Here is a 13,540-nt window from a genome sequence, read left to right on the forward strand (position 1 = left end):
CACTAAGGTCTTCCCTGGTGGCCAGTTGCCGCTATTTTTCTATCTTCTCCAGATGTTGATGCTCCAGCTGTCGATGTCCAGCTGCAGGTGCCCAGCTCTGATGCTCCAGCCGCTGATGGCAGGATTTTGCAGTTCAACATTCGGCAACGGTCGTTAAGTTAATCCATTAGTTTGCCCATTTTGACTATTGGTGTTTGTGTTATACACGCTACGTTTATGTGGGTTTAAGGTCCAGGTACAACCCACGTTGCATGATTCTTTAACTTATAAAACCCGTGGTTATTGTATTTGAGTTATTAACTAAGCCAGCTAGGTTGTGCTAGTTGCCGTGTCACAGGCCTCATGCCTTTTGCTTCAGCTTCCCTGGCTTCGCATTTACCACTAGCCTACTCACTTTATTTCCGCTCTGGATGCTTTGTCTTGTTGCATGCTTGTTTACTTTTGCTGTGTTTACAGAATGTTTCTTTAACTTTTGCTTTGCCTTAAGTTATTAAGTAAAGTCAGTTAGAATGTGCTAGTTGCAGAGTTGCGGGCCCTTGTCTCCTGGTTTAAGTTTCTGGCCCTGCATTTATGTTTAGTTTCCTCTGTAAATTATTACTGTATATTACGAGTAGACCTTACGGCATAATTATGTTGTTTCTCCTGGTTACGTTATGTGGTTTATCATTTACGGCCTAAATGTTTACATTTAGCCTATCACAATTTAATTCTTCAATTGATGCCCCCCCAACACCAGCTGCAGGTTTTACTTCCCGGTGGAAATTTAGGCTTGTTCCCTCGACTTTGTTAAAGTTATTAAGTAAGGCCAGCTAGGCTGAGCGAGTTGCCACTCGCTGTCTCAGTTATCTCTAACTTAAGCTTTGACGCCCTGTGGTCGTGCGGTCCGCCGTTTTGGTGATTTATAATTTATATTATTTGTGAACATTTATAAAATATAATTTATGATTGCTAGACTTTCAGTTATGAGTTGTATTACTTCTGCAATTTATAGCATTGCTTACGCCTCATGCCTATAAATTTTATTATTGGACTTGTAATTATGATTCGTATTTAATACGGCAATTTTTCCCGCAATTTACGCTTCGCTTAAGCTTCACGTTTAATTTGTTATATTAAGGGACTTTCAATTAGGATTTGTATTAAACTATTGCTTATTGCCTTTGCGCCATTAAGTTAATTTCAGCTAGGGTGCGCTAGTTGCAGTGCATTTGGGTTGGGTCCCCCCCCCCCATTTTTTCCTCTGGTTATTTCGTCCTATTACTCTCGTTTTTCCCTCATTGTATATTCTAAATATTGTGCATTATTTTGACCACCCATTCTTCACTCGTTTCGGCAGTACATAAGATAAATTTGGAATGCTACAGAGAAGTTTAGCATGACCTCGCGCAAGTTGTCATGCAAACTCTTGAAGCGTTCCACCTTTCCTCCCAGCCTAAGCTTCATGCTGTATTAACTTTGCAAATTCGCAGTATAGGTTTTTCCAGGTGTATGTCTTAACTTCGGCTATTCATAATTGTCAGCTTATTCCAGTCTTATTTTGAGCAAATTTGCCTGCAGTCGGACATACTACTTCTGCCGTGGATCTCCCTATGCACCGTTGGTTATTTACTGTACTATATTTATATTAATTCTAACTCTTATTTACAGCTCAGAGCAGTGTTACTTCTTTGTGCTTGCTACACCCGTTTCGGCAGTAGCCTTCCCGGCATCCAGTTATTTCAACCAGCTCGTTACAATCTTTATGGTGGCGAGTGTACGCTGACTGGCTTATGCTTGCCATACGGCAAGCATAAGTCAGTCAGTCAGCATGATGTTGGCCATCATGCTGTTGGTCAGCAGTCAGCCAGCATGATGTTGGCCATACGGTCGCTAACGTTCTTTGGCCATTCGGCCTTCTGGGCTAATTTACTCTTCTTGTTCCTTCGCCATTGTTGTTTCTTACTACGTAATAGTATTCTATTTAATTTAACCTCATCTATCATTAGGTTTGGGGCCCTTACCTCCAACTCTTATTCCTTCCCCTGGGCTATGCCCCGCTTGGCGCACAACGTCGGCTTCTTATGTTCCCTTTTTCGCAGCCACGACAAGCCGGAACCCCCCGCACCCCCCACCCTACTGCGGCGAGGAAGAGAATGCGAGCCGGATATTCCTCTTATCACCGTTACAACGCGCCCCGTGCCTGCCTCTGGAGTACCTGCCCTGCATCGGGTTCCCAGTCCCAGCAACTAGTCTTGGAGGGACTAACGGGAGTTTTCACCCATACTCTAGTGTTACTAGGCAACGCAGCCGCCCAGGGCCTACGTTAATCACTATTATACTTCCCTTATTTGCTGGGCTATATTGTAGTATTAATATTATTTCGTATCGTTACTGACATTCCAGTATTATTTATTAAGAGTATACATTGTTATTACGGTTTGGCGTTGCTTTCTTAATTTCTTTTACTCTGCGGCACTTGCCGTCATATCGGTTATTTACGATATTACTTTGTATTCTTAATATTATCCTTATTACAGTTACTGGACGCTAGTTCCCTGCCGTCGATTTCACTTTGCCCCTGGTCTACAAGATGTAGCCGAAGTTCTCGGCGTACTAGCTGCGGCTTTCAGACGCTCATTGACAACACAAGACTACACTCAGCGGCCACTTAAAGCAGACTCCTTGGCTTCTATTCAGCTCGTCTGGAGGCCGAGATGGGATGGAGACCAAGGGTAATGTTCCCGCTCACATTCTTAAAAACTTTTTGTATTGGTCCCGCTTAGGACACAAGCATGTTACAGATATGGCTTTAAGAATTGGTTCTTATTCCATTTATGGTTTATGTATATATTGATTTGTTGTATATACCCGTTCTATGGTATATGTATTGTTTATATTATCAGGATTTATAGTGTTTCGTATTATGCCTGTTTATATATAAGTGCTTTGTGCTTCCTTGCTGTTCTCCTACTGGCATTCTCCCTCCTTCGTTCCTAGCAAAGATACTGCGCCCTTCTGTTTTCCACCCACCCTTACTGTCTTATATCTTTCAGCTCGGGGGAGGTGATCTACACGACAAAAAGTCGACGCACGCTCTGACTGGACCAGGTATCGTTTACATGGTCAGGAATCAGCACTCTTCGGATCCTACAAGCACAGCGCGGGACGCACGCATACCCTAGCCTGGCAAGACTTCTACAGGGCGCTTCGCGCCGCCCTCGCAGAGCTAGGCTCGCCTCCAGCCGACCACACCCTCTTATCTTTAGAATTGGCAGGGCCACTCAGCTCTCTTGATGGGCTCGCCAACGGAGATAATGGCGGGTCCAGCAACCAGATGGAACCCCCAGCTGACTCGTCCAGGACGTTGTTGCTCTGCCACTCTGAGGCCTCCTTGCGGCCAGCGAGCCTCGCCCTTCGGGGGAAGGGTCCGGCCAGCTGGCCTGCGGTGGGGGTGCAGCGCCGGTCCCCAAGTGTCCTGCTGTCCGCTGCTAATCCTTTGCCCAGTCTAGGTGCTAGTAAGCCCTACCGTTAGTCAGGAAACCCTTCTCCTTATTCCTTGGCGGCCGGCCTCACGCCCTGGGAAAACTTCTCCCATTTGTCATATCAGTTTTCCCCAGTCACTAGGTATTTTCTCCCCGCCTGTTAATTCTAGGATTTCCCATTATGTCTTGGTCGGGCTCCGTTAAGTGTTGTGTCTATACACTTTATTTCCCCTTTGTGTCCTGACTGTTATACCTAGTTCTAATTACATTTCATCTGCCATTGGGTTTCTGCAGAACGTGTTTGCCATGTCACTAGGCTATGCTTCCTACTACGGGGTTACATTTTAAGTTAAATATTAGTACACCGACATGGACATGTTACATTTGTTAATTCCTACTTATATTATTTACATGTTCTGCAGAATTTAATTTACTAATAAATTTAAGCCCCAACTGCCTGTTTCTTTTTCCACCTCATCAGAAATTTTTTATTTTTTTTTATTTTTATTTTTATATGCGAACATGCGAAGAAATACAATACAATAAATATAATAAAATAAGAAACCAATAACAATCAGACAACAAAAAAATACAAAAGCACAAAGCAAATTAACACAAAGTAACACAAATACACCAAATACCGGCCTGAAGGGCCGACAACAAAATCACAACAATGAACATAAACACAATGAAACACAGGAAAAAGAAACAACAATACTGGACAGAAGGGTAACGGAAATACAATAAATACAAACAAAACAACTGTCATGAAAAACACAACACCGGCCTGAAGGGCGCACAATAGGTACAATACATTGCAAACAAACCACAGGTCACAGCAAGCACACAGACTACTCAAATTGTTCATACTTATCCGGCCACCCCGCCGCCGGGAACCGAACACAATACGCCTCCCACAGTAACATGATGTCATCCGGAACAGGCACAGTATTAACAGTACGAGGATCAGGCATCAACTCCGGCACACCCACAACAAAACACCGAGCCCGCTGTACCCAGATGGAAGAAGGGCACCACGGAACAGGATGCACGCGGTCAATAATGTCAAAACGCAAAGGATGCTGCGCATCATGCGCCACTCCGGAGGCCAAGACGAGAGGGAGAGGCTCCTTCCCACGAGGCCGGGCAATGGGCAGCGCACTGGGAGCCTCCTCGGCCGCCCCACAGCGCTCCGCGTCAACCACTGGATGTGGTTCCTGCCGGGACCCCCCACGCTCGGCATCCTTCTTCAGCACCAGCTTGATGCCTCGACGCGCACCAGAACTCTCACCATCCACGTCAGTAGGAGCAACCACCCCCCACTGCGGAGAACCTTCTGCAGGAGAAAGAACAGAAGGTAAATTATAGGTACAAACATCATCAACAGCAGACACATGGACGTCAGCCACCACCAGAGTCGTAGAGCGCGAAGCACCCGGAGGCACCACATCATCTCCCGAAGCTCCACCTGCGTCGTAGTCCTCCACATCAGCCCAAGCAGTAGAAGAACGCCTGGACCGCTTGGGCACAGGCCGCACATCCTCACAGCCGGAGGCGGACCCAGAACCACGGGCCTCACGAACCGGGCGAACCGACGCCCGTCGCAGAACGGCAGCAGCCTCTACCACAGGGGGAACCGGACCACACACAGCAGGAAGCACCGCAGCCACCCCAGCACCCAGCACAGGAGGAACCCGAGGGGAGGACCCAGGGTCCACAGTCGAAGACGAGGAAGCCGACGGCGACGCTCCACAGGGATCACCAGGAAGGTCCACGGGAACAGCAGGGCCAGAGACATGGTCAGGAGGAACATCCGACGGCACCGCAACACCCGGAGGAGGGTCTGCAACAACCGGGGGAACGTCAGGTGACACTGGGGGAGCCGCAGCAGCGAACGGGACGCTCACCTCCTCACCCCCGGAGTCCACCTCCAGAGGGAGCGGCGGGAAATCCTCCTCACGGAACAAGTTCACAGGAGCGACCGGATCAGCAGTACACCCAGCAGCCTGATGCCCCAACAAGCCACACCGGAAGCAAATACAGGGTTGCCGGGCATAAAACACACGCACGTAGTACCCCAACAGCCGGACAGAGCACGGTATGTCCGACCTCAGTCGCATCCCGAGGGTCCGAATGTTGGTCTTCACATCCGAATACGTGCCAGACGACAGTGAGTTCATCCGCACACTGACGACGGAGCCGTACCTCTGGAAGAATCGCCGGAGGAGAGTCTCAGGAAACTCCATGGGGGCGCCATGAACACTGACATACGTCACAGCACCACTACGGTCTGAAATGGTCACAGACCCGTATTATAGACTGTGGGTTGGTTGGTGTTGTCGTCGTTGATCCTTCTCTATGGACAACCCAACCCACAACTCGGCAGAGTGCTTATACTAGGAGATCACCCTTGGCGCTTCTGGCTCTTGGAGAGGGGCTCAACGTCACACGTTTAGGGGATGCGGCTCCAACACTTAGCCTCGTTGTCACGTGCACACACCCACTCGAGCCGCTGTGACTCCCCACTCTCTCCTTATGAGATATGATCTCCTCAATCCCCTATGACTTACTAGTATTACCTCCTACCCTGTCCACAGCAGTGGTTCTTGGTTCTTTCTCTCTCTCTCTCCTTCTTTACTACCTCCTGGGAAGCCTCACTAGGACAAGGGCAAAACACCAGCAAATTGTGACACATTTACTGAACAAAGCACATACACGATACATACACACATATAATAATAATGAATCCTATACTCTATAATATCACAATCAGGTTGCACTCCAACACCATCAGAACTCTATTATCAGCTTATCAAGTGGTATCCTACCTCCTGGTTCACCACCTGATACTATTAACCTCCTCAAGTTGATGAAGCCTACATGCACTGTTGCACTATCAGCAAGATAATGTATATATAGAAAACCGGCATTTGAATGCAATAACATATATCAGTATAAATGTTCATTGATACACAACAATGATTAATCGATCACTGTCAGTCCTCGAGCACATACATCTGTAGGTAATCAAGCCTACGACTGCAACTCTAAGCTTCAGACTAAATCACTCCTTGACATAAGAATGCAAACAGTCACTCACCTCTCACTGCGTCTTGCACGCTAATGACAACCAAACACTATCAACTCCCTACTAGTAATCCACCAGAACTTCCCCTTCCACCTCTGGAAGTTCACAACCCTAATATCCTTAGGTTCTTCCAGGCTTCACTACCAGGATCCTCTGCAGCTCCTCCAGGCTGCTATCATGAAGTTTCCTTGAGTAACTACGGTGCTTCACCCTTCTGTTAGGTTCTTCCACAGCTCTCTTGGCTGCTACACCACCTCTACAGAAGCACGTGACACTCCTCTTCACTGCTGCTTCTCCTCACAGCTCGAGGTCCTCTGCTCCACTACCTCGGAGTCTCATTAGCTACATCATCTGCTGGCTTCGAAGTTCTCAGCAACTTCTTCCCCAAAGACAAACCTGCAACCCATCGACGTTCCAATAAAATGTTCCCCTTTAACACATAAACAAAAATAACCACACAATATGCTTGCCTCAAACCTCTATCTGTCCTCTACATACAGTGAGAGTGGACTCCCCCGTTTTGGGCGGGTCCATACTCCACCTCGCCTGGCGGCGGCGTCCTCACTCGCTGGGAGGGTCTTCCTCCATCCGGAGCCGGCTCCCTCAGTCGTCCGCCAGCGCTCAGAGGGGGAGGACGTCGCTCCGTGTTCCTCCCTCTCCACTCTCTTATTTCAGGCTTTCTGCCTTATTAAAACATGTCTAACTTATAAATAAACATCGCTACTGTCGCTGGGCACACGACCAACTACAAGCAATCACTATGAACTGGCGTTTATCGTGCTTACCACAGATTAATTGGTCGAGGGCGCTTTCCCTCTGACGGCGTCTGGTCAGGGCGCTCCACACAGCCCACAATAATGCTTCTGGGCGACTTAATATCTGCTCGTCGACCAGGACTTGAGACCACAACGTTCCCAGCTCGATTCCACAGCTGGTACGTCCGCACACTTCTCTTCTCTTCGAGATATATCACTAGGGGTTCCCTTCTGGCGGGAGCTCAAACGGAGCGCGGCTTCCCCCTGCGATGTCTGGCACTCAAGTGAGGTCAAGGTCCTCCGGAAGCGAGCCTCACGCCTCCAGCAAAATGTCCACATCTCCTAGCCAGTCATTTATCTATTTCCTTACTTACTGCCCATAATCTTAAATTGTTTTACATATCCAACCAGCCATTTTTCATATGGGTTATCACCGCAATATTCGCTAGACCTTCTAATCAGGTCAGGCTTGACGAATAACTCTCAAGAAGGGAGACTCGTTTCTCCTGCAGGCTGAGATCATAACACTCCCCTCCCCTTATTTTTGAGAGTTATTCCAGTGGCAAAGCTCGGGATAATACATCCGCCACCACGCTGTCTCGTTCTTCACCCCATATACTCTCTTAGGAGTCTACAAATAATTCGTTGCACCTTGCAACATCCGGCTCACAACTCTCCAGAAACATGGTCTTCTCACAAACGATTTGACTTCTCTGGCACCTCTTGGCTAGGCTGTCCTCCTTGGACGCCTGCAATCCATTGGCCCACTCTACTTACTGTCTCCACCCTCCGTTTCCTCGTCTTCTCTTCACGTCCAGAGTCAGACATCTACTGTCTGTACCTCCTCTGTCGTCTTCACTCTTCCATCTACTGCCATTATACTTTCGTCTCCTGTCATCATACTTCACTCCATCGTCTTCACCGACGCTCCTCCTTTTCGTCTCCTCATTTATCTGAGACCTCATCCTGTTCGACTCCCACCGAGTCCTCGGCTTTCTTCTACTCCTCCATGCTTGTATCCTCATCCTCTTCTCACACTTCTCACCTCTGTACCACTCCATTTCTTCTCCTTCAACTCTTCTTCGTTCCCTAAAAGTTTCTTCGAGCACTGTACTACATCCAACAGCACTCGACCGTACATATCGCTTTACCTCTCCTAGAGTGCTCGTAGGCATCTCTCCACACATACTGTCTCTTCTCCTTTCATTTTCCCGGCTATTACTCTTCTTCACTATCTCTTCTTCACGTTTTCTGTGGAACATGTTGACTCCTGACATCTCCCACAACTTAACTCCATTATCCATATGCCTCTGTGCTCGTGGACCACTTGACGCTCTACTCTCGTCTTCAGTCTGTCCACATCTTTCCTCATTCCTACTCAGCACAGTTGCGTTCACCTTCCGACCCTTAATTTCAGCAGTCTGGGCTCTACTCAGGTCAACTCTCTTCACATGATTCTTCTTCGGCTGGGTCATCCTCACTTTTGACCTCACCGAGACTTCATTTTCCTGGGCTGGACCTTCATCAAACAGCCATGCTATATCTACATCAATATCTTCTACCGGTTTAATTGACACTGTCTCATCTTCTCCAGCGTCTTCCTTGTCGGCCACCTCTGCCTTCGTCACTACCGAGACAGGGTTTTCAATGGCTTGGCGGTCTCCTGACTCATCTCCTTGGATGTCAGTCAGGTTCACACTCTCAGGTGTCCCACCCGTGCAGTGGCCTTCTGGGCACTCCTCTGGCACAGTCTCCGCTATGACTCTCGGCAACACCTTTGTCCCGCACAAGTCATTCCCCAGGATCACTTGGACTCCTGGAACAGGTATGTCGGGGCACACTCCCAACATCACCTCCGCCGACACATACTCCGACCTTAGCTGGACAGCACATACGGGCATGTCACTCTCCGACAATAACCCATATACTTTCATCTTCCCACTGCCAGCTAATCGTCGATCATTCCCAATCAGGCTTCTCACAATCAAGCTCTGATTAGCTCCGGTATCTCTTAAGATACCAACTTCTACCTCAGGTTGGCCTCCTACACTGATCCAACCTTTGCTCATGAACGGCCTATACCTCTCGTTCACTAAGTTCATCTTTTGTGGTTTGTCTCGGAACACATTAGTATATTTACTTCGGGGGTCACACATGGCCAGGGTCACAACTCTCTTGCCCTGCCGACAATCTCGCATCACGTGACCCAATCCGTTACAATTGTAACATCTCATCTGGAAAAAATCTCTTCTATATGTACCAAAGTGGCTCTGACTCTGCCCACTCGTATTGGAGTTCCTCGGGCCAGACGTACTACTCGTACTCTGTGGAGCTTTACTGGACTCTTGATTTCCCGGATACCGATCAGTTTCTCGTTTAGCTCCTCCATCTTCACTTTCAGATGAAGTGCGCGACCTACTCTTCTGAGCTTTAGGGTACTTACTTTTATCTGCCCATTTATCAAAATTTTTCTCACCCCAGACTCTTCTGGGTTTCTCATAATTTCTTCCTCCCCAGACTCCATTGGATCTGCCATTGCTGCATCTCGCCTCACTTCTCACTCTGTTCTCCCTCAAGCTCTTGTACGCTTCAGTAATCATATCCGCCCTATCTGCGGCATCTTTCACCTCCATTATCCCTGCTTCTTGGATCTTGAACTTTGTTTCGGGATGCATCATCTCCAAGAACTTCTCCATGACCATCAGTTGCTTCAGGTCAGCATAAGATCCAACTCCAGCAGCCTCAATCCACTTCTGGAATCGTCTTTCCAGATCTCTTGCTGTCTCAGCAAACGTACATGCTCCAACTTTGATCATTTCTCTGAAGCGCTTCCTATAAGCTTCTGGGGTTAACTGAAACGAGCGCAATATGCTGCTCTTTACTGTGGCGTAATCCTGGCACTCTTCCAGTGACAATTGGGTGTATGCCTCCCTGGCTGCACCGGTCAATCTTAACTGGACCAGCTGGGCCCATTCCTCCTGTGGCCACTCCTTGATGCTGGCTACTTTTTCAAAGTGCTCGAAGAAAGCTCTCTGCCTCTTCGGGAACAAACAAGGGAATGTCCTTCTCCCTAACCCTAACATCTGGTGGGTGTGATACCTGGGTGGTGCTCTCTGGCAACCCATGTTCAATCCTTTGCTCAGCCAAGGTTCTATTCGCTTCTATCTGCATTTGTTTTGTTCTCTCTTTTTCTTTTTCGACCTGGGCTTTTTCTTTTTCGACCTGGGCTTTTTCTTTTTCGACCTGGGCTTTTTCTTTTTCTTTCTCTTGTTCCAACTCCAGTTCTCTTATTCTGGTTTTCTCTTTTTCTTTCTCCACCTCTAGTCTCGCTCTCTCTACTTCCAGCCTGGTTTTCTCTTTTTCCTTCTCGGCTTCATTTTTCATCTGGAGTTCTAATTTCATCTTTTCCAGCTGGAACTGTCTCTCCTTGTCCTCACGCTGCATCTGGAGCTCTAACTGGAATCTCTCCAAGCTCCTATTCCGGCTACTCCTGCTACTGCGGCTACTCTTGCTGCTCCTACTCGATCCCTGGGAACTCACGTCATCCTGCCCATCATCCTCCTTTCTACTTTCAGCTCCTTCCTGGGCTCCTTGTTCTGCCGCTTCACTTCTGGCTCTCAACTGCCTCAGGATCTCATCCTTCATCCCAGCTACTTTAGATGCTTTCAACCTGATGCCACATTTTTCTGCTATTTGTTTCAATTGATCCCTCGTGCAACCTTCCAAGTCCTCAGGCTTGCCTGACTCCACAAATGCTTGCACCTTATCCATCTTTGTCCTGTGAGTCTTCCCAAGAGAGAGAGTATACACCTGCGGTCACACAGTTTATCTATTTCAGCAAGGGTGTACAAATCCACTCTTGGACAGGGTGTGGGTGTGTCAGTTCACTATCCCGGACAGGCCCCCAATTTATTATAGACTGTGGGTTGGTTGGTGTTGTCGTCGTTGATCCTTCTCTATGGACAACCCAACCCACAACTCGGCAGAGTGCTTATACTAGGAGATCACCCTTGGCGCTTCTGGCTCTTGGAGAGGGGCTCAACGTCACACGTTTAGGGGATGCGGCTCCAACACTTAGCCTCGTTGTCACGTGCACACACCCACTCGAGCCGCTGTGACTCCCCACTCTCTCCTTATGAGATATGATCTCCTCAATCCCCTATGACTTACTAGTATTACCTCCTACCCTGTCCACAGCAGTGGTTCTTGGTTCTTTCTCTCTCTCTCTCCTTCTTTACTACCTCCTGGGAAGCCTCACTAGGACAAGGGCAAAACACCAGCAAATTGTGACACATTTACTGAACAAAGCACATACACGATACATACACACATATAATAATAATGAATCCTATACTCTATAATATCACAATCAGGTTGCACTCCAACACCATCAGAACTCTATTATCAGCTTATCAAGTGGTATCCTACCTCCTGGTTCACCACCTGATACTATTAACCTCCTCAAGTTGATGAAGCCTACATGCACTGTTGCACTATCAGCAAGATAATGTATATATAGAAAACCGGCATTTGAATGCAATAACATATATCAGTATAAATGTTCATTGATACACAACAATGATTAATCGATCACTGTCAGTCCTCGAGCACATACATCTGTAGGTAATCAAGCCTACGACTGCAACTCTAAGCTTCAGACTAAATCACTCCTTGACATAAGAATGCAAACAGTCACTCACCTCTCACTGCGTCTTGCACGCTAATGACAACCAAACACTATCAACTCCCTACTAGTAATCCACCAGAACTTCCCCTTCCACCTCTGGAAGTTCACAACCCTAATATCCTTAGGTTCTTCCAGGCTTCACTACCAGGATCCTCTGCAGCTCCTCCAGGCTGCTATCATGAAGTTTCCTTGAGTAACTACGGTGCTTCACCCTTCTGTTAGGTTCTTCCACAGCTCTCTTGGCTGCTACACCACCTCTACAGAAGCACGTGACACTCCTCTTCACTGCTGCTTCTCCTCACAGCTCGAGGTCCTCTGCTCCACTACCTCGGAGTCTCATTAGCTACATCATCTGCTGGCTTCGAAGTTCTCAGCAACTTCTTCCCCAAAGACAAACCTGCAACCCATCGACGTTCCAATAAAATGTTCCCCTTTAACACATAAACAAAAATAACCACACAATATGCTTGCCTCAAACCTCTATCTGTCCTCTACATACAGTGAGAGTGGACTCCCCCGTTTTGGGCGGGTCCATACTCCACCTCGCCTGGCGGCGGCGTCCTCACTCGCTGGGAGGGTCTTCCTCCATCCGGAGCCGGCTCCCTCAGTCGTCCGCCAGCGCTCAGAGGGGGAGGACGTCGCTCCGTGTTCCTCCCTCTCCACTCTCTTATTTCAGGCTTTCTGCCTTATTAAAACATGTCTAACTTATAAATAAACATCGCTACTGTCGCTGGGCACACGACCAACTACAAACAATCACTATGAACTGGCGTTTATCGTGCTTACCACAGATTAATTGGTCGAGGGCGCTTTCCCTCTGACGGCGTCTGGTCAGGGCGCTCCACACAGCCCACAATAATGCTTCTGGGCGACTTAATATCTGCTCGTCGACCAGGACTTGAGACCACAACGTTCCCAGCTCGATTCCACAGCTGGTACGTCCGCACACTTCTCTTCTCTTCGAGATATATCACTAGGGGTTCCCTTCTGGCGGGAGCTCAAACGGAGCGCGGCTTCCCCCTGCGATGTCTGGCACTCAAGTGAGGTCAAGGTCCTCCGGAAGCGAGCCTCACGCCTCCAGCAAAATGTCCACATCTCCTAGCCAGTCATTTATCTATTTCCTTACTTACTGCCCATAATCTTAAATTGTTTTACATATCCAACCAGCCATTTTTCATATGGGTTATCACCGCAATATTCGCTAGACCTTCTAATCAGGTCAGGCTTGACGAATAACTCTCAAGAAGGGAGACTCGTTTCTCCTGCAGGCTGAGATCATAACACCCGGTGCCGTCCTGTAGCTGCAAAGTACGTCCCTCGTACCTCCGTAAGAAAGCACGGTACACCGCCTCACCCACAAACTTGACAACAACACGGTGAGCAGTTACCAGCTCAATTCCATATACGTCCCCAACCGGGACACGAAGCATGGCACTCAATACCACGTCCACCAGCGGGTATCCAGCACGGTCAGTAAACTCCAAACCGATGGAGTTTACCCTCACGACAGGGGGAAGATGGCCGCCCATCGTAAAAGCGCCACGTCCAC

The 13,540-nt window shown here is 48.2% G+C and overlaps 2 long non-coding RNA genes and 1 other non-coding gene across 3 annotated transcripts; 1 reads left to right on the forward strand and 2 right to left on the reverse strand.

Annotated features, from left to right (window-relative positions):
* Positions 1-1,320: 1,320 nt before the first annotated feature.
* Positions 1,321-1,425, forward strand: LOC138370899 (U6 spliceosomal RNA). Its single transcript, XR_011230263.1, has one exon. It is a non-coding gene; the product is annotated as a U6 spliceosomal RNA (small nuclear RNA).
* A 4,717-nt stretch (positions 1,426-6,142) lies between these two features.
* Positions 6,143-8,164, reverse strand: LOC138370857 (uncharacterized). The gene is made up of 2 exons (XR_011230231.1): positions 7,335-8,164; positions 6,143-6,945 (listed from the first exon to the last, which is right to left on the reverse strand). It is a non-coding gene; the product is annotated as an uncharacterized lncRNA (long non-coding RNA).
* Positions 8,165-11,585: 3,421 nt separating this feature from the next.
* LOC138370859 (uncharacterized) lies at positions 11,586-13,257 on the reverse strand. The gene is made up of 2 exons (XR_011230232.1): positions 12,778-13,257; positions 11,586-12,388 (listed from the first exon to the last, which is right to left on the reverse strand). It is a non-coding gene; the product is annotated as an uncharacterized lncRNA (long non-coding RNA).
* Between the last annotated feature and the right edge of the window lie 283 nt (positions 13,258-13,540).

The sequence above is a fragment of the Procambarus clarkii genome, chromosome 33 (assembly GCF_040958095.1).
Source record: "Procambarus clarkii isolate CNS0578487 chromosome 33, FALCON_Pclarkii_2.0, whole genome shotgun sequence".
Lineage (NCBI taxonomy): Eukaryota > Metazoa > Arthropoda > Malacostraca > Decapoda > Cambaridae > Procambarus > Procambarus clarkii.